Consider the following 15087-nt stretch of genomic DNA (forward strand, 5'->3'; position numbering starts at 1 on the left):
ATATGTCTCTCCAGTGCTGGCATTGTAAGTACATTCCACCACTCTGAGATTTCTACATGGGTTCTTGGGCCTGAGCTCAAGTCCTCAGGCTTGCACAAAAAAAAAAAAAAAAAAAAAAAAAAAAAACACCTTTACTGACTGATCTGTCTCCCAAGCCCAGACGTGTACAGAGAAGTTGAAACAGTTATATTTGTGATTATCTTTAAGGCTGCAATGGAAAATTATTGTTTAAACTAATGTAACTGCTAAGGCAGTTTTGAGCTATTTTTATACAATGAACAGTTTTAGTGACATTGACTTTGATTGGAGAATATAAATTGAAAGTTGAGAGACGAGAAATGTCACGAAGTTTGGGTAGTCAATTTGCTCTGGGATAGTCAGCCCAACTGTTGACTATCCAAAGAGAAGTTAGTACGGCAATAACTTAAGCAGTGGTCCTTTCTACAACATCTTTGGAAACAGTGAAGGAGAATGCTGATGAACATGAGAAATTTTTGTGTCTGGCCAGCTGTGATGTAAAACTAACCGACACACAAAGCTAGAGCTGAAAAGGTAATTGAAATACATAAATTTGGAAAAAAGATTTATGTATCATCTAGATGACTTTATCATAAACAATAGGATCTTTTAAACAATTTATCACACCCTTTGTCCATGGGTGTTCGGCTAAACAGGCACCTTTATCTGCTGTACCATCTCACCAGTTCTTCCTTTGTCTATGTTCTCTTTACCATCAGGCTCACCTGTCTGGCTTTATAGTTATGTTGGTAATCATTAAACAACCAGCTCTTGTCACAGAGAAGACATAAATTTTACTGGTATAAAGGATATTTAATGAACTATTTAATAACTAATAATAAAATATGTAGTTCTTCATTATTGATTTCATAGAGTCAATTGATTTTCACAGATTGCCTTTATTGATTCCCCTCCAACCACTAGATTACAATTTAATGGCTACTGAGTCCTTGTACAACTCCCAGGAACTTGACCTGACTAGGGGCAACAACAAAATGAAGAAAAAACAAAGAGACACACAGAAAATCTGCTGGGCTCTCCAACATTTCCAAAGCTCAGAGAGCGTATTACTCACAGTTGAACAGAGACAGGATGTTATTGCACACCGCTGAACAAGAGGTGGACCTATTACATACAGATAAACAAGCAGGCAGAGGATGTGGCTTATAGCTGGATTAAAGAGGCGGGGTTAGCTAATCTTGGTAGGAGCAGTCACTAGGGTAGCAGTGTTTAGGTCCTAAATGTCCATGGGAAGGAACTTATGGTAGACATTTTCTGCACGTACTATCAAAGTTCAAAAGACTGGGGGGGGGTGGCTTTGCCATTTTCCTATGGGTCTGAAGGTTTGGGGTCTTTGACATGGTAAATCAACAGCACACATTCACTTAGGACACACTCAGGGCTTCCTCCACTCCTTACAAATTGCAACATGATAAAACCAGAGGGTAAATTATTTCTTCCTGAATACCCAATGGCCAAGAATTTGCTCATCTCTATTCTAATGACTGCAGTTCTGACATGGATGTTAGATGATAATCTTGTTTCCATCAACAAGAGAAACCAACAAAAAAATCAAATGAATATTCATACTAGAACAGTTTTCTTTGGTAATATAGGCTACCTCTTTACTGACTTTTAAATACTGAAAAAAAATGCCTTCTCAAATGTTTGTGCTTTCTACAACAGAAGAAGTGGATGCAGATAAAACCCAGTTTTGTGTTTTACCTACTTATTAACATTATCAGTATGGCATTCTAAAAGATGTATTTATTTATGTATATAGGTGTTTTGTCTGCATGGATTCACACAAGAAGAAGACATCAGATCCCACTGCACTATGGTTATAGACAGTTGTGGGTGCTAGGATTGAATTGGAAAGAACGAGCAGTAAGTACTCTTAGCAGCTGAGCCTTCTCTTCAGCCCCTTCATGACATTCTTAAGTCTAGACAATCAACAACACTGATGATGACTTGATCTATTTGCATAAACAAGCTCCCTATATTAATCTTAGTAAATGTATCCCTTTACAGTTTATTTTTTGTGTATGAAAGTGTCTTGGTGTATGTCTGTGAATCACATGCATGCCTTGTGCTCATGGAGGCCAGAAGAGGACATTGGATCACCTAAAACTTTAGTTGTCAGCCACCACTTGGGTATTGGGACACAAACCTAGATCCTCTGAGAGAGCAGCTAGTGCTCTTACCTTGAAGCATTTTGAACTTTAATTTCTGTATCTCGAGCCATAGAATTTTATCCTTACAGGAGAAAAATTATGATAAAGATGTGCTCAGAAATCATGAAAGAGAGGGTAGAAAGACTGAGCCAGGGGTTGTAGACTACAACAAAACAGTGTTTTCTAGACATAACAGGATCATTTCACAATGAACTTATAATTACTCAACATTTATTCTTATTTTTCACTGTTAAAGCTATGAGCACCAAGAAACTTGACCACATAAATGCTAAATGATACATAGTGGTCCATTAACAAAGACTTTTTTTTCTTTTTTCTTTTTTTTTTTTTTTTTTTTGCACAGAATGTCATCATTTTTAGACAGGAAATGAACAGGCCTAGGAATGCTGCCTGGCCCTGAGGTCTTGATTTCTCAGGATTGAGGGATAACAAACATAAAAAGGATACAAAGAAGGGGCATTTGTCAGATTTGGTCTTGAACTTGGAGATGGGCAAGTGGTGATTCTAGGAAGGGGAATAGCCGGAATGACTGGGCTGGGAAGGAATGCCCTTGGCTCAGCCTCCTGTTCCCAGCCATTCAAGAACTGGATTCTCCTCACTTTTCAGTGGTCCAGAGGCTATGCCTGGTTGAGCCCCTCAAAGAATCTTTTATGAACTCGTAATTGTTGACCATGATGGCACATGAGGACACAGCCTTGATCCTTGGAAAGAAACCTGCAAAAAAATCCCCTGATGCCCGATTTGGCCTGGATTCTCTGAAGCAGGAGCCAGATGGGGTCAACTCTTGGGGGCTTCACGCTCACCTCCATTACTCCCAGCGCCATCTGTCGCTGTGTCTTCATCACATCAAAAGGTAGAATAAGGGTGACGACCACCATTCCTGAGATGACACCAGCCACAATGCTGATGCCCACAGTTGTCTCATCTTTTGGTCTTAGCCCATTCAGCCAGCTCTTCACCAGCTCATAGTTGAAATAGTACAGAGCTGAAAACGGCACATCTCGAAGGGATGTGGTACCCCAGCCTAGCTACAGCAAACACCAGCCCCGCCCCCACCACCACAGCTTGAACACAGGTAGCTAGCTCCCAGTATGAGATACATTTGCTGAACTTGCGGCTTGGTTCCCAGAAGCTCCGAGGAGCTGATCACTGTCACGGTGCCCATGCGGGTGAGGGCACCAGCCACCATGGTTATGCAGAGGTCAGAGGTTACAGATTGAATTCTTAGCTCATAAGCAGCTAAGCAGATAGAAGCAGCTAGCACAACCCTCACCAGGGTGGCTGGGTGGCTGCTCCACACGGTCCTAGTGCCCTCATGCCTCACAATCGTCACAAAGGTTTCCAAGGTTCCAGTGAATGTGAATCGGGTCTGATTCTGAAACCAGGTGGCACAGTGAGTACCATTTCAGTACACGGACAGGGGCTCTAGGACATTATTGCAGTATAGGATGCACTTCTCTGGTGATTACAGAATGGAGAGTAATTTGGTATAGCAGAGACTCCAGAATCTGGAGGGAGGTCTCAGCTCGCTGGCTACTGGGGGCCTCTGAGATTGAAGGCAGACCTTCACCACATCCAGGTATGCCATGAAGAGGGAGGTGACCTCAGCCCCAACTCCTGAGGGCACCACTTGTTGAATGAACGGGTGTAATGGCCCCAGGATTTTGATCGTCCTGATCACCATTCTTATTTTTTAATTTATTTATGTTTATTAATTATAGTTTATTCACATTGTATCCCAGCTGTAGCCTCCACCCTCCTCCCCTCCCAATCCCGCTCTCCCTCCCTCATCTCCTTCCTGCCCCTCTCCAAGTCCACTGATAAGGGAGGTCCTCCTCCCCTTCCATCTGACCCTAGCTTATCAGGTCTCATCAGGACTGGCTGCATTGTCTTCCTCTGTGGCCTGGCAAGGCTGCTCATCCCTGGGGGTGGGGGGAGGTGATCAAAGAGCAAGCCATTGAGTTCATGTCAGAGACAGTCCCTGTTCCCCTTACTAGGGAACACACTTGGATACTGACTTGCCGTGGGCTACATCAGTGCAGGGGTTCTAAGTTATCTCCATCCATGGTCCTTGGTTGGAGTATCAGTCTCAGAAAAGACCCCTGTGTCCAGATTTTTTGGTTCTGTTGCTCTTCTCATTCTTGTTTTATATGTTGATTAAAATTTTGTTTTGTTTGGAAAGTTACAGGTGCCATGGAATGTGTATAAGTTACTTTTGGAAGTTGATTATCTTCCTCCATGTGGATTCCAAGAGATTGACCTGAAGTGGCCAGACCTGGTGACAAGTCCCTTTATACTTTGAGAAATGTTTTTAAAATAGAATTGGAAATAGTTCATTATTTTTATTTATATGTAAGTATTTTCTTTTTAATTTAAGCATTTTCATACAATACATTTTGATTGAATTCTTTCGCCTCCCCCAACTCCTCCCAGATCCTCTCTACCTCCCTACCCACCCAACATTCTCTCTCAAAAAATAAAAACAGAAAAAAAATAACAAAATCAAACAGATGAAGTAAAAGAAAAAGAAAATCAATAAGAAACAAAAAAAAAGAAAAATCAAAAAACTGAAATCCGTTTTTTGCTCGCTAACCAACATTGAGCACAGGGCAGGCACCAGAGTATTATTGGCATACCAAGTGACACTCCATTAGAGAAAACAGATTTTACTTTCCCAGCAGGTATCTGTTTTAATAGATTCTTAGTTAGAGGTGGAAATTTGTGCCCAAGTTTTCTTTTCAGTGTCTTGGGTTTTGTGGTTACCCACTGTCACTGTATAACGGTTAATACATGAGTTTAGCTGTAGTAGTGTTTATTTTATCAACTTGGGTGCCCTTATTTTTGGTTCATAAATGCTTAATAATTGTAATGTATTTTGGTAGGTTTTTCTTTTAATGAGTATGTAATGTTCTTTCCTATCTCTTTTTATTGATTAGTTTGAGTTTGATGTCTGTTTTGTCATATATTAAAATGGCTATCCCTGCTTGCTTCTTAGTTCCATTTGCTTGGAATACACTTTTCTATTATTTTACCCTGAAGTAATGCCTATCCTTGATGGGGAGGTCTGTGTTTTGGATACAGTAGAAAGATAGGTCCTGTTTTCTTTTCTTTTTTTAAGATTTATTTATTTATTTTATGTATATGAACCCTTTTTTCATGCACAGCAGAAGAAGAAATCAAGTTCCATTACAGATATTTAAAAGCCACCATGGGAATTGAACTCAGAACCTCTGGAAGAACAGCCAGTGCTCTTAACCACTGAGCCATCTCTCCATCCCAGATCCTGTTTTCTAATCCAATCTGTTGTTTTATCTGGATATTGGAACCATTAATATTAAGAGCTACCAATGAGAAGTGTTACTGATTCTTTTATTTTATTGCTATGGTTGGTTTTACCACCTCATTTGATTTACTGTTTCTACTTATTCCTGTGTCTTTTTGGGCAAAGATAACTTCTTCAGACTTAAGTTTTCTTTCCTTTGCATTCTGTAAAGTTAAAATAATGGAGAGAAATTGCTTAACTTTGTTTTTGTGTGAAATGATTTTCTTTCTCTGGCTTCCATGATTGATAGTTTTGCTGAGTATAATAGTCTGAACTGTGTTCTCTTAGAGCCTGCATCACATCTGTTCAGGCCCTTCTGGCTTTATCAGTCTCTACTAAAAACTCAGGTGTCATTCTAATAGACCTATCTTCATATAAACTTGATATTTTACCCTTGTAACTTTTACTACCCTTTTGTTGTTGTTGTTCTGTATATTCACTGTTATATTTTGATTGGTACGTGTGGTGGGGAGTTTCTTTTCTAGTCCTATCCAACTGTAGTTAGTATGTGTCAGTTGTTAAGTATCTTTTCATCTAGATTGGGTAACTTTTCTTCGGTGATTTTGTTGAAAATATTTTCTATGCCTTTGACCTGAGTTGTTTCTTCTTCTTCTTCTTCTTCTTCTTCTTCTTCTTCTTCTTCTTCTTCTTCTTCTTCTTCTTCTTCTTCTTCTTCTTCTTCTTCTCCCTCTTTTCTTACTTTTATCTTTTCATAGTGTAACAGATTTCCTCCATGTACTGTGCCTAGGGTTTTTTAGATTTATCATTTTCATTTACAGAGGTGTGTCTGTATTCTGCCTTCTATTAAACACCTAAGATTCTCTCTTCCATGTCTTGTACTCTCTTGGTGAGGTTTTTATTTGAATTCCTAAATTTTTCATTCCCAGTTTTATTCCATTTTGTGTTTTTATCACTGATTCTTATTTCTTTGTTAAATTTTACTTTCATGTCTTTGTTTTTAATATTTTGGTTCAACTGTTTGTGCTTTTACAGTTTTTATTAATGATTTATTTATATCCTATTTAACATCTTTGAACATATTCATAACTTATTTTAAAGCCCTTATCTTATGCTTTGGCTAAATTTAGTTTTTTTTTGCAGAGGTTTGGTGTGATGTTTTCCAGTATGGTTGCTGGCTTCTAGAAGACGCACATTGTTTTGATTATTCATGTTTATATTTTTGTACTGGGATCTGGGCATTTAAAGTTATGATGTTGGAGATGTTCCTTGGTGTATTTATCTAGTCTCATCTTTGCTGAGTTAGTGTTTCAGTCTTTGGTTTCTGTTGCCCAGGCTGGGTCCTAGCTAAGTGTGGTGACTGTGAGGGCCCTTGTAGAAGGCCATTCTACAAGGTGGTGGGGAGTGACAAAGAAATGAAAGTGGACTGAAGTGGACTGGAAGAAAAGGCTGAGAGAAGCCATGATGAAGAGCTAGGGGTGCACTGGTCCTGACCAAGAAGACAAGTCCCAAGAGAATAGAAGAAGGCTAGAAGGATGGGCTCAGCAGGCAGGCTACAACAGGACTAAGGGTAAGTCTGCAGAGATTGAAATTGAAAATAGGAAGGAAGATAAAGGTCACACCAGAGTCCCACCTTAGTGTGGCAACTGCAGGTCCCTGGTGGAGAGAGGTTCCTCCCCACTGATCCATAATGATGGCCTGGACAAACATTTTTTTAAAAGATTTAAAGATTTATTTATTATTTATACATGTTTCTGCCTGCATGTGAGCCTGAATGCCAGAAAAAGGCACCATTATAGATGGTTGTGAGCCATCATGTGGTTGCTGAGAATTGAACTCAGGACCTTTGAAAGAACAGCCAATGCTCTTAACTTCCGAGCCATCTCTCCAGCCCAAACATTATTTTTAATGATAAATCAACTATAATTTCATATTTTTCAATTTTGTTGAAAGCAAAGAATTAGAACTGTATGATTTGAGAAATGAACATTCATCTTTTCCTTGCATCATTTATTTTTTACATTTCCAATAGTACATAAAGAGGCATTAGTACACAACCATCAATTACTTGTTGACCTTTTTCCCAACAGGCATCTTTTTAGCCTGATATAATTAGGAAACTTATCAAATTCTTAGCATTAATTATGTATCACTATAATATCATTTTAACTTTTGTTTCAGGAACTCTTTAAATTATGTTTTCATCAAGAGTTTAGAACTGAAGCTTTAACTCATTCAGATTATGAAAATTATCAAACAAATAATCTATATGTGAAACCCATATAGATGCAAATAGTCAAACTTGTCTCATTGTCAATGCTACATCACTGTGGGAACTTGGATCCAGGAGTAAGTGAAGGTGACAGAGTCACCAACCTGAAAAACAGACTCTGGAGACCATCAAAGGGCAGATCTACTTTACTACACAGCAGCAAACATTTTTATGCAGTCTTTGGGTCAATGGGGAATCCACATAAGCTCTGGAGTAGCCATCCATCCCACTGGCATTATGGGGAGGTGCCAGGCCGCCAGCTTCCCAGAGGACTTACCTGAAGACAGCAGCCACCACCCTGTTCTGGGCTCATTCTGGGTTTCCACTAGTTTGCTAGAATCCTCTATTTTGTGTCATTTGGTATGCCAGCAGACATGGACATATGGTATGGAAACCTCCCTCACCGTCCTTATGGACTGCCGCACCCACACATCACACATACTAAAATTTCTCCATGTGATTTAGGCTTCTCCCAGGGCAGTTACTCTTCTTAGGGTGGTATCCTTCCATGATTCCAGAAACAGGAACTGTCTGGTCCAGAACAAACGTGGCACCACTTGTTTCATGGATGATAGCAATCTCAGGATCCACTCAGATTCAAATGGGTGAAAAGACAGATTCTCTCCCTCAGTGAGAAAGCACAAGATCACATTCAGAACATGTCCAGCTGAAAAGAAGAGCGGCTCTGAAAACTACTTCTGGAAAATGTAATCTGCCACAGCCAATTTCTGAAAATGAGGAAAGAATGTAGACAATAGATTCCGAGTCTCACACGTTCTTCCAATCTCCCCTTATCTTCTGTCCATATGATTATTGGACCACAATAACTTCCTGGGTTATTAATAATAAATGTTATCTTGGAGCCAAATGATTATTTTGGAACCAGTAATTCTCATAAGATCCAAGTGTTTCCCCTTTCCCAGTGGCCACATTTTATGATAACCCAGAGTCTCATAGCAGATTCTCACTGATGAAAACTATAAGAAAAATGGAAAAAGTACTGAAAAGGCCTTTTCAGGGTCTTTTCTTATAGTCCAGAGCCTCTCTGAATAGCATTTATACTAAAAATAAGGTTTACCTGTCACAAAAACTCCAATAATCCAGATCTAGTATTGTGGCACAATGGACAAAAGCTTCTATTAACACACAGCTCATACTGCATGCTACAAAAGTGACCATTCCTGGTCCAGTGGTTACCAGAAACTATAACTGATTCTCTGACCTAATGAATTTTGCCAAAATTCAGTCACAGCCTGTCTCAAGCTACAAATGGAGTGACTATGCAGCAAGTTAAAATTCATGGGTTACATAGATAAATGTAGCTACCACCCCTCATCAAGAAGCTTCTCTTTGCAGCAAATGATGACCATCACAGAAAACTACAACTAGACACAATACAAGAAATCAGTGGATCTTGAGAAGCCCAGCCCCATCATTTTCACATCTATGGCTCAAGGAATATCTCAGAAGAGGAAGTGGAAAAATTGCAAGAGCCAGAATACCAGGAAGTTTGTTGTCAAACCCTCTTACCTAAAAACAGCTGCATAAGCAAAACCAGAACAATAGCAATACCAATGGACATGTTAACATGAAAGAAAATTTTCAGGGTCCCCACCCCTAGATAAAGAACTGCAGGCAAATACTGACTGCTGGGAGAAGGAAATTTAACCGCTCCCAGGGATGAGCCTCTTAATAGCTGTCCAATACAGAGTGGTCAGCCTTAACAGCAAACAACAAAAGAGACTCAGCAGGTTGTCCTTATATATATTTATACAATACATGCATATGTGTTTAACAAGTAAAATCAAAGGAAAAGAGGCGGTCAAATTGAAAATAGTGGGAATGGAAGGGGTTTGAAAGAAGGTAACTTGGAAGGGCTGGAAGAAGGAAAAGGGGAGAAGTGATGTAATTCTATTTCAATTAAAACATTTTTTAAAGGAAAAGAAAAAATCCTGGATTATACTACTGAAAAATAAAATGAAAATACTGGGGTACAGGGAGATCTGTCACGCTCAAGATGGAGTTTGCATTTTACACCCGTGAAAGTACCTTCTACCTTTCCCATAGTCTGTTCCTCCCCATACCACCAAGTATGGAAGGACTTTGCCTGAAAAGCCTTACTTTGCCATCCTGTGACCTTGGATCTTCCCAGGGAATCATGTAACAATCTATTCAAGCACATTTCCACTATTATTATTTCAGTTCTGAAGTCCTTCGTGGCACGATTACCTCATTTGCTGTTTGCACCACAGAACCTACTAGACTGCCATTTGGCTCTCTTCCCACTTCCATCAATTGCACATGATAGTCAAGTTTTCTAGTCCTTCCCTTCTTTCCATCAATTTACTTAAAGATACTTTGATATTGAACTGATACAGTTTGGGAATGACTCACACAAATAAAATTAAAGGACTGTCTGGGACCATGGACTTTAACCAAGAGGATATTTTATTGCAGCTTTCAAATCATTCCTAATAAATGAAAACATGCTGCTTTTATGGGAAGGAAAATTTGTGTCTCATCAACTGTGTGTCTACCGACACATTCATTTTAAAAATAAAAACAAACCTTCATAGTGGTTATAATTCTGTATGTTAGTTACATATTGAGAGCTAGTTGCATTCTGTAATGTTATCTTTAAATGTATACAAACATTGATGATAGTCACTTCCATGACTATCCCTGTAGCATGAAGATGAAAATTTAGTTTGGGAAATATACAAGACAAAGAAGGATATTGGTGAGGGTAGGCAAAGCAGGGTGTTCTAGTTTTTAGATTGTTTTCATCACCAGAACCATTTCAAAATGGGCACCTATGGGAATAAAGTCTTGAGTGTTCCCCTTCCCTGGCCAGAGGTGTTATGCCTCTCAAGAATTCTTTTTTAATTTTAATATTTTATATTAATTACAGTTTATTTACTTTGTATCCCAGCTGTAGTTCTCTCCCTCCTCCTCTCCCCATCCCACCCTCCCTCCCTCAGCTCCTCCTATGCCCTTCTCTAAGTCCAAGGATAGGTAAGATTCCCCTCTCCTTCATCTGATCCTAGCCTATCAGGTCTCGTCATGACTGGCTGCAATGTCCTCCTCTGTGGTTCTCTCAAGAATTCTTAACAAGAAGACAGCAGGAATGATTTACTTTGGTTAGCTTCCTAAATGGAAGTCCACAAAGTGCTCCACAAAGTGCTAGTCACATCTGAGTGAAAGTTTTTTTTTTTTTTTTTTTTTTTTTTGCTAAAATGCAATAAAAATCTTTTATTTTTCAGTCCATAATGCATAGAAACCGTAATGGGCTTTGTGGCTCCTCCATATTCTCCAGGCTTCTCCATTTCAAGCACAGAAGATGCGGCCGCCAATCTGTCAGCAAACACAGGCATTTGTCTAAGGCGCTTTCCCAGCTCTGTAAAGTGCACTTTACCCCATGCAAAAGGCACCCCTCAATCAAAGGGTTGGAGTTGGTGTGTAAACACCTCAGCTCCTTGATTCCTCAGATGGAATCTTTTAAAAGCTATTGATCGAGCTGCAGGTAAAGTTGTGAGAGCACCTGCAGCCATGTTTAAGCGGTTATTGCTCTTTTCTTCCAGCACAGCCCCATGAGCTGAGAGATTACACTCTGCTCTCTGCTGGCCCACCCAGAGCTAAGAGCTGCTGGCAAAGGACTGCTCTGTGCTCATCACACTGGAGTAAAGAGCACAAATAAAGGATTAAGGAAGGGCTGGTGCCTGAGTCACCTCAGGGCAGTTCCAGGTCACATGTGCCTCTAGACTATGTGACATTTAGATGTCCCAGGTCACCCCAAGACAGATTATCCTCTAGCTCTCTCTTGGCTTCATGACTTGGATGCTCTCATGAACCCTCCTTATCCTTCAGGAGAAAATAGATGATGAGTGTTCAATAGTGCACAAAACAGACAGGCTTTCCTTCACTGAAAAGAAGTGATTGTATCTTGGATAATGAAACAAATCCCTGGCTCTGCAAACAAGACATTCTCTCTCCTTCTCTCCTTTCTCGTCTCATTCTTTCTTCCTTTTCTCCATGCCTCACCCCCTTTTAATTTTTGCTTTCTTAATTTCTTTTCTTTCGTGTTCTCTCTCTCTCCTTTTTTTTTTTTTTTTTTTTTTTTTTTGATCCGGAACTTACTATTTAGATAAGGCTGGCCTATGCTTTCTCAATTCTGTGATTATAAGCATGGCAACATCATGCAGCTTGCCATTTTCTTTACTGCCTTTTCTTCAGCAAGAAAACTACAACTTAAGAAACTGGTATTCAAACAGCCAGCCACTGAGCTCATGTCAGAGAAAGCTCCTGTTCCCCTTATAAGGAATGTACTTGGAGACTGAGCTGCCTGTGGGCTGCTTCTGTGCAGGAGTTCTACGCTATCTCCATGAATGGCCCTTGGTTGAAATATCAGTCTCTGAAAAGACCTCTGAGCCCAGATTTTTGTTCTATTGCTCTCCTTGTGGAGTTCCTGTCCCAATGGGAGGGGCAAGGGAGGAAAAGAGGGAGGGAGGGCGGGATTGGGAGAGGAAGAGAGGTAATACAAAGTGAATAAATTGTAATAAATAAAAAATAAATTTAAAAAACTGATGTTCTGTTTAACATGTCATTGCTGCTGTTCCTCAGTCATTCTTCAAAGTTGCTGCCTCCCTGTGACACAACTACATTGTGTCTGGACATCCACTAGTGGGGTTCACATTACAAAAGGAATCAAAGACAAGGTATCAAGCATCCCAAGAACGATCTCTTGTCCCAAGCCTGTTCCCAGAACTGCAGCATGTGATTTCAGCTCCCTTATTGGAATCAAATTTGGCAAATAACCATAATATCCGAGGACCAGAGACTGTTACATAATCACCCTTTGGTGGAGACAATGAGGTCATATGTTTGCCCATCTAATTGCTGATCAGGGACACGTTTGATTGCAAATAATTTGCTCACTGGCCCACAACTTAATTACTGAGTGTCTGAATCCACAAAGCTTTTAGATGGAGGTCTTGCCTAATGGTGCATTTGTTAGAGATCATTGCCTTCATTTGGCCCCTAAATGAAAGGTCTGGGGGATATGACAGGCCACTGCCAACACTGTTCTCAATGACCTCATATTGGAAAATATGCCAATTCTCAAGGTTCATTCTCTAGCTAGCAGTGGACTTGGCTGTTTGTGTCCAGGGCCAAAAAGAATGAGTGCCTCAGAGTGTCAAATATTGGTGAAACCTGTGGAAGCATATTTTCTGGGGAAATTAGTGGCTTCCAACCTGAAGAAAATGGTTTCCATTCCTAATCTGGGAAAGGAAATATGTTAAGAAAAGTCCAGCAGGCACATGCAACTTTTTGGCATTTTCACACAACGTTCTCATCTCCGGAGTTCATGCTTGAGAACTACACAATCAAATCTCTCTCTCTCTCTCTCTCTCTCTGTGTGTGTGTGTGTGTGTGTGTGTCTCACACACAAACAAAAAATGTTTTACGTAAGTTTATGATTTTGTATTAGCCTGCATTCATACATATCCTGGGGTACATGTGGCCTGTCAATCATGAATTAAATAGACCTGGGAGAAAATAAGCAAAAGAGGAGTCTATGAGTGAGCAACCACACAGTAGAAGAGGACATAGCTACGGATAAAAGGAGTCCAGTGGTTCTCCTACTTAGGGTAATTTCTGCTGGTTAAGTGTTCCCAGGAAATCTCCACCCATAGTACTTCTCTCCTGGACCACCATCATCATAGCCCTAATGCCTTACAGTGAATTCAAGACTTGGAAAAAAAACATTAATATTGAGATTTAGAAATTATCCTTTTGGTGTTTTGATTGTTCATGGTTTAAAGAATCTTGGTCTACTTACAGGCTACTATCAGCAAGCTATTATTAAGTAATTTCAATGAAGTTGGATTCAACCACATGATTTTTAGAACACTAAAGAAAGAACTAATTTCCAACACTAAGCAGAAACTCTCAGGTCTTGATGAGTGACTGGCCTCCTAGAAGTTCCAATATCTCTGTTGCTTATCACCTCCCACCAAATGCAGGAAAACTCAGAGTCCAAGAATCTTTGCTTGGAGGTGGGGCTTGAACACAGCAGAAAATAAAGCAAAACAAAATCACCAGTCCAGAATAAAGCCTTCCTTGTTTCATTTTGTTGTATTTCTTTCTAAATCTTTCCATTCTAGATGAAGAAAGATGGCTTGTATAGGAGCATGGATGGCATATTAGTGTATTCTACAATGTTGTTGAAAAGAATTTTTGAGAACACTGTCTTGTCTAGAGCACTGTAAATGAACAAAATGCTGATAAGCCAGGGTAGAAAAGCAGGATGAATTATGGGGACCTAGAAAGAGAAAAAGAGCCTCTCACCCCCATGTCTCATTTAAAGACTTTCACCGAGAAGCAAGAACTCTGGCACCATTTGTTGTGTAGGTGGCCAACCTAGAGTCAGTAGAGAGACTGTGTGTTGAAATAGCAATAAACCAGGCTTAAGGTGGAAATGTAGTAAACCTTGGGTAAGATCTCATTCCTTTTTATGGACATCATCTGAGAACTTTGTTTACTGATATGTTCTACCTTCCTTCATCCTTGAGATCTACATGACTGCCTTATGAATTGTAATCCTGTCAAGTGCCTACTGCAGCCATCCTAAATTTTCATTTAGGTTCCTTAGCAACACTTTGAAGATAATTTCTCCTAATGCTCCCAAACTCCTAATATGACTATTGTAAAAGGAAAATTAACTATGACCATCTTACAGAAGGTCATACCCATGCTCTTCAGTATGCCTTAGCTTTCTTTCTGAGTGCCTCTTTCTTGATCCTTATGCTAAAGCACACATTAAAAGAACTCCACTTCTGTTTCATACTGGCTACTTCTTAACTTCTTTTTTTTAATTCTTTATTAATTACACTTTATTCACTTTGTATCCTCCCCTGTGGTTTCCTCCCTCCTCCCGTCCCAATCCCATTCTTCCACCCTCTGCATGCATGCCCCTCCCCAAGTCCACTCATGGGGAGGTCTTCTTTTCCTTCCTCTGATCCTAGTCAATTATGTCTCATCAGGAGTGGTTGCATTGTTTTCTTCTGTGGCCTGGTAATGCTGCTTCCCCCTCAGGAGGAGGTAATTAAAGAGCAGGCCAATCATTTCATGTCAGAGACAGCCCCTGTTCCCATTACTATGGAACCCACTTGGATACTGAACTGCCATGGCTACATCTGTGCAGGGGTTCTAGGTTATCTCCATGCATGATCCTTGGTTGGAGTATCAGTCTCAGGAAAGACCCCTATGCTCAGATTTTTTGGTTCTGTTGCTCCCTTTGTGGAGTTCCTGTCCTCTCCGGA

General features: G+C 40.0%; 1 pseudogene; it reads right to left on the reverse strand.

Annotated features, from left to right (window-relative positions):
* Positions 1–2830: 2830 nt before the first annotated feature.
* Positions 2831–8078, reverse strand: LOC110540150 (probable mitochondrial glutathione transporter SLC25A39; annotated as a pseudogene).
* Between the last annotated feature and the right edge of the window lie 7009 nt (positions 8079–15087).

The sequence above is a fragment of the Meriones unguiculatus genome, chromosome X, assembly GCF_030254825.1.
Source record: "Meriones unguiculatus strain TT.TT164.6M chromosome X, Bangor_MerUng_6.1, whole genome shotgun sequence".
Classification (NCBI taxonomy): Eukaryota; Metazoa; Chordata; class Mammalia; order Rodentia; family Muridae; genus Meriones; species Meriones unguiculatus.